Source organism: Chanos chanos, chromosome 1 (genome assembly GCF_902362185.1).
Source record: "Chanos chanos chromosome 1, fChaCha1.1, whole genome shotgun sequence".
NCBI classification, from domain to species: domain Eukaryota; kingdom Metazoa; phylum Chordata; class Actinopteri; order Gonorynchiformes; family Chanidae; genus Chanos; species Chanos chanos.
The window spans coordinates 39,575,472-39,582,371 of record NC_044495.1 but is presented as its reverse complement, the minus strand read 5'-3'; positions in this window follow the sequence as shown (position 1 = coordinate 39,582,371).

The window sequence follows — 6,900 nt, the reverse complement described above, 5'->3', positions numbered from 1 at the left end:
TCTGTTTTCTTTTATACTATTACTTAGTGTTCAGGAGCACAGTTTGATATTAAAGACTTTATTTCAAAATGCATTGTAGAGCCCAACCGATAAATCGGCATGCCGATATCATCCACAGATATGAGCTAACTGCAGACAAATCGGTGGTGTTTATAACGGCCGATAAATGACAATTAAAAAAAGAGACGGAGGATGGATCCTTCAATCACGGTACATTCATGTCGCCCATGCCTGGTTTTGCTGCAGTAACATGAAAGCCGGTACAATCAGTCAAACATCAAAATTCCGTTTAATGTTATGTTACTTGCGTGGTGTAGACTAAGCTGTTGACAAACTTGATTGTAGGTTTATTTAGGAAACAGCGTGGTAGTTCTAGCGAGTAAACAAACAACAGTCCTGTCATTTCTCCCTCGCCTCTTCTAAAAATTTTCTCTGCCAACATCGTTTACAGCAGCTTATAACGCTGTCCATTGCTAAATTAGGTTACCGACACAGCAAGCTAATGCCATGTTTATCAGTGGAAGACCGCTAATGAGCGATGAAACTGTAGCGTTTAACTTATTCTGCCTACATGAGGCAATGGTAAAAATATCTGCGACTCGCATGTTTGTAGGTAGGCCTACAGTCGGTGCACTGGCAATGATTGAACCAGAGGGGACACGTAAATGAGCAGAACACGTATCTAACATGGCTTGGTAGCCAAACAGAGTTATCTAGTTTCTCTTTCAAACATGTAGTGTGAAATCCCAAAGTCGCAGGTCCTCGATATGACATGGCTGCAGTATTAGATGCATTCACCAGCAGTGTTTACTCTACCTCACTGTATCAGTTTACTGCATTATTTATAAAAAAAATGTATATTTTGTTGCACCATTGTTCAAAGTACTACTTATGACAATAAAACAAGTTTATTTTTAAAGTGCATTATATCATGTTATCTTGGTGAGGACCAGAAGAAAGTTGTGGAGAGGTGTGGACTGAACAATTTTAAGAGCCTTGAATAACCCTTTTCTGATCTCTATTAGCACCCTATGAAGTAGTAATGCAACGGTACACGGGATGTTATCGAATCGTTCGGTATGCCCCCCACAATTCAATACTCACACGGTATTACGATATGCCTGTCATTTTCCTATCATTTCCAAAACTTGCTTATTGCACTGCAGACTACACGTGCGTTGTACCTTCAGATCCACAGAACATCTCTGGAGCCTATCAGAATTTCCCTGCAGCCAGTTAGCACTCTGTATGCTCTTCGGATATTTCCCCTCTAAAATAACACGTAGCCTAAAATAACGATTTTATTCTCGTAACATTACTTTTTTAATATTACGACTTCATTCTCTTAATATTCTGACCTTTTTCTTGTAAAATTACAACTCTATTCACGAGATCTCAGAATTCTTTTTCCCTCAATGTGGCCCAACACTCCGTCGTACAAATCCACTATGTGGGAACATGTTGGATTCAGTGTTCAATACAATGACCATAAACAAACAAAGTACACTCTGCATGCATTGCTTTGCCACTGTCGGCACAGTCAGTCATGCTGCCATTTTTCTGAATGGAAAGTTAAACAATAAAGACTTCATTGTTTAGAGGGTGATGAGTTTTTATTTCTCCCTTAAATATTAAGATACCGAAACCGTACCGTTACTGTGGCACAAAAACCGTGATACATACTGAACCGTGGCCCCCTGTATCGTTGCATCCCTAACTATGGAGATCCCCTGATCCCCATGCAGTCAAGCCATCCATCCAGCCAAGAACAGCCAAGCGAAGCAATGGCGTAGAAAGGAGCCCAAATGGTCAAAGGCAAGGATACTATGACCGGAAAAGATCAAACTGTCCATAAGATAATATCCAAAACACTCCATATCTCCAGCCTGGGTACGGTAGAGTGAAAAGCCCTATGTAAATATCTTTCTGAAAGATGAAACATTGGCAAAAAAAAAAAAAAGTTTAGGAGATAATGCAATTGTGCACCAAAGCTGCACATGACTGAACTTTACTAAAATCCAACAGCAGGACATTTTGTAATGCTGTCTGTTTTTTTACCGTTCATTACATTAAGACACACTTTTTGTTTTCAGCACAACAACACAGAGGCATCTGAGGCCCCCAGCCAAATGCATGTGACTCAGACAAAGTGGTTCGTGAGAGGAAAAAGGAAAATGTCTCAGAAATCTGTGATATAACCTGACAACAACCGGCCACCCACTTGTACACTTCAGTGGAGAGGAATGGCCAAATAAACGGAAAAAAAGAAGAACATATTTATGTGTGTAGAGGTTCAGGAGATCTACACCAACAACACAGAGTTGTCACAGGAACCAAAACTGTTCACGCTAAGTCTAAGCACAGAGCAATAAAGACAGTTTCGTACATTTCATTTAATATCCCCAGGTTTAACTTAAGTATATCTTAATATTTTTAGAGTGTTGTGCAGTTAATGAGAAAAGGTTATGTGTTTAAGGGGACATAGTTTTCCAAAAGGCATTGTGCCAATTGAGGGAATTTGTCCATCTTATTTATGTCAGGCAGAGATAAAAAAAATAAATAAAGCTCCACACTCTAGAGAAATACCCAGGTTTTGAGAGATATTAAGCTACTTACAAACCAAAACATGACACAACAAATGGGAAATTCTGAATTACCGACCACAAGAAAACACCGTGAATTTCCGCCCTATCAAGCTTGCATGACAAAGAGTACCTGTATGCTAGAGAATACTTCTGCTGACAACTGAAACAAAGAGTGACTTACACTGTCACCAAGACTCCCAAAAACCGACACCAGTTTATTCATTAGAAGATACCGCAGTATCACTGGTGTTTAACAGGATGTTTTCGCTGCAGAAAAGATGCTTCTATAAATTTGTTTGCAGCAGATCAATTTCGCTTGAATGCTTCTTTGTTTCCACTGAAAATATGCCAGGAAACTGTGTCGTCAGTCTGCCTCTGACGTAGCTTTCTGGTTATCATTGCCCGCAAACAGCTGCTTATGAGAAAACATGTCACTTCCTAATTGAGAAGACAACAAACACCTCCAACGCCCACACAGACACACGCACAGACAAACACAAACAAAAAACATCCAAAGTAAAACTCCCTCAGATCAAGGTCTGTTGAGTGGTCTTCTCGTCAGCTGAGTGTTTCAGTGTCTCAGTACATTAGTGGCTCATCGCCTACACTCAAATGAAAGTAACTTACGGTCTGTTTAGCGTGCCACAGGCACTTTCAGAAACATTTAAGCACTCTCAGATCCCACGCAGATCCACACAGGCGTGAAAAGAACACATATTCTTATCTGCATTGGCACTTTCCTGTGTGTGGATATTTCTTTTTCGTTTTTTTGGTCGTTCTTTTACAACGGCCAAGTTGTGCCTCTGTTTTACACGCTGCATCAGGCGGCAGTGAATTCAGGACTTGGTGATGCGTGTCTGTCTATAGTTTTGTTGCGTGGTACTATATGACGGCTATAACACATTCTGTTTATAACAGTGATAGACGTGTGTGCTTATCTCTAAACATCTCTCCTCATTAGCCTTAACACGACTGTCCCTAACCCCAAATACATTCAGCTACACACACAGAAAGTCACAGATGTTTTTTCTCAGAAGTGTAGTCTCCTACAAACCACAGCAGGTGACACAACGCGCAAGAGATAAATCAAGCGTAACGGCGTCGAGGTGCTCGGCCATTTTAAATACAGCCTTGACACTGACACTGAGTCTGGACGAAAAAAAACCCACACAAACAAACAAAAAAAAAAACATGTAAAGTAGTGCAGTCACGGTTTTTGCTTTGATTATTTATATTACACAAAAACAGAAGAAGAAGTACTTTACTTGTCACACACACACACTGAGCAGTGAGCAGTGAAATGCAGCCTCTGCATTTAACACATCCTAACACCAGTGAGCACACACACACTAGAGCAGAGAGCACACACACACCATGAGCTAGGAGTAGTGGGCAGCTGCCACCGCTGCCACCCAGGGACCAACTCCAGGTCTTTTTGCCTGTGCCTTGGTCAAGGTCATTGAAAGGAGTACTAACCCTTGCATTTAACCTCACAAAAACAAAAAAATAACTCCACCTATAGTTTTCTCTCAATTATCCTTTTTTTAAATCCAAACCGAAGCAAATGAACAATTCTTCCAGTTTCTCCACTGAACATTTGGAAAGAGTTGCGTCCCAGACGTTAGGGTTGACATGGTGCTCCTGTGCCCCTCTGACAGGAAGCAGCAGCACCCCCCCACACACACATACACACATCCCCCCACCCAGGAGAAGCTGTTCTGGATATGTGCTCTATGTGCCGAAGGAAAGTTCCCACCACATCCTGTACAATATGGCTAAAGCTAGCACCTGCCCTGAGACTCCCTAAGAGAGAAAGAAAAACATTAAGAGGGAGAGCAGAAATGTAGAGAAGGTTTTCATTTTACTTTTTAAAATGTTTAAGTGACATTTGTAGAGAGAATTGTTTTTTATGACCCTAGAAAACACTGTCCAAAACAAAAAGGAAACAAACAACAGCATCAACATTTTTAGTAATGATTTTCAAGTGAACTGACAAGACTAACAAGTGTACTTACAGCCTTGTTCAGCAACATCATATAAGTAAAAGGAGTTAAAGAGAAAAACAGTGGCACAGTCATACAGAATTTTATATGGGTGAAAATTACCACTCTCACGTGGCAGTTTGATTTTGATCTTTTATTGAGGTTAAACGTATCAGTTATCTGTATCTGTTATATTTCTTGATAGACACATATTAGATGTGGTTTGAATTGAGGCTGTGTCTTCAGATGGAAGCTTAAATCTAAGACGAAAATATGTATACATACATTTAACTGATTGAACTGTTCAGTACTTTGACAGTACCATCGTAAATATTTTCCCCCTCCCAACATGAAAACACCAAATGAGTCATTTAGGACACACAAGTGTTTCACTATGTACATAGTTTCTCTGGGATAAGTATAACACATTACGGTAGTATTACCGAAACTGAAAACTCGGGTACACGTACGTTGCTATCCCTTTCTTAAGACACAAGTCATTGTCTTACAAAGCTGAATGCCCGTTTCCAAAACGACACCAACAACAAAGTTTCATGTCCAAATAGCTGCGGCATAACGGATTTTATCGTCTCGTCTGATACAGTTTGAACTTTTCTTCATTCGTCAGCTTCCATCTCCTCTCCACAGCTGAAGTGACCCTTAACCTTAACCTACACTTCAGTCACTCTGTTGCCCATCCTGGCCAAACCCCCAAAATCCCAACACCATCTGCCCATAAGTCCATAGAAATACTTTTAAAAAAAAACACGAAAAAAAAAAACAATGAATTGTATGGAGATGAGAAAAATCTCAAGAAAGTATTATGTTTTGGGAAAAGCCGTGACCTTCAGTGGAGTAGCTCCTTCTGGGGGCATCAGAGTCCCCGTACCACACCCGCGTAAGAGCGCCCCAACACTGATAGAGCCACGTAAAATTTGACCTTGTTATCAAAAACGTAGTGCCCGCTAAAAGAACGTCTTTCATCCATATGCTTATGTAAGTTAGAAAGGTTTCTGAGTTTGTTAAACAAAATTGATCGTTTGATCGTCTATACATTTAGACCAAAACAACAACAGCAAATCTGACGTAAATCCCCGTAAAGAAAAAAATCAAGCGCCAACCATTTGCGCAATAACAGCATATCACGCACATTAAAAGCTATAACATTTTCGGGCGATTTACTGGTATGAACACAAGCATAAAGAAGTTCTTATGCAATAGGTGAAATACAACTTCTGTTGTGCATCGTGAACAGTACAAAGAAATCGCCAAAGCAAAACTTTATCAACGTTTCACCGGGTTACGCGATTTTTCATCGAGAAACATCCCGGATGTCTGCCAAACCTTGTAGTTCAACCAAAGCTTAGCGAAAAGAGCATCAAGTACTGAAATCGACGACATCTCATCTTTTCGTGAGAGAAAAAAACAAAACCATATAATATTTCAAATTATCATTCCTTACCAGAATGCAGCGTCTTGGTGGCGTCACGTAGTAGCTTCTCGTAGTAGTGTTTTAGGACAACGTGCAACTCTGTTGTTTACAAGTCTGAACCAGAATTCCGATTGGTCCTAGTAAAGCAAAGACGACGCCCCAAACCTCAGTCAAACAGCGCTGAATTTGTTCTCATTGCCGTTCATGTGACTTACGCTAGGTGGAGTTCGTTGTACATGTCTTGTTTTGACACACTTTGCAAAAAGTGTGCCCGAGTTTACCTCCAAAAGTTTTTTCTGTTGCAAAGGTAAACTGAATGCGGTTGTGACTCGAAAGGACAAAAGTACACTCGAAACGAGTGAAACAGTTACATTATTAACATAGTTAGTAATTTATAATACATCCATATAAAATTCAATGATTAAGTCCATTTTATGCAGGGCAATGCCCAAGCAAAAATTGGGAAAACTGCTGATAACAAATATTCTCGTGTAAACATCATTCAGTCTGCAATAAAGATTATCTAAGAAAAAAAGTGTGTGTGTATGTGTGTGTGTGCGCGCGCGTGTGTGTGTGTGTGTGACAGAGAGAGAGAGAGAGAGAGAGAGAGAGAGAGAGAGAGAGAGAGAGAGCATGCTCAACATTGAATTTTAGTTAGAGATGTATGAAGAAAGAGAGAAAAGACAGACAGAGAAATCCCAGATGTGAGATGAGATGCTGACGGTGTTGTGGCTCAACATACAGCAAAAATGTACTCAGCATGTGAGTTTTGTTGTAGTGGTGCTGTTGCTGCTGCTGCTGTTGTTCTTGTTTGTACAACAATGTGTTGTTATGCTTTTTATAGGCTTGAGTTTGTACTTATGATTCTGGTGTTTCTGCACTTCTTCACTTTACACTACTG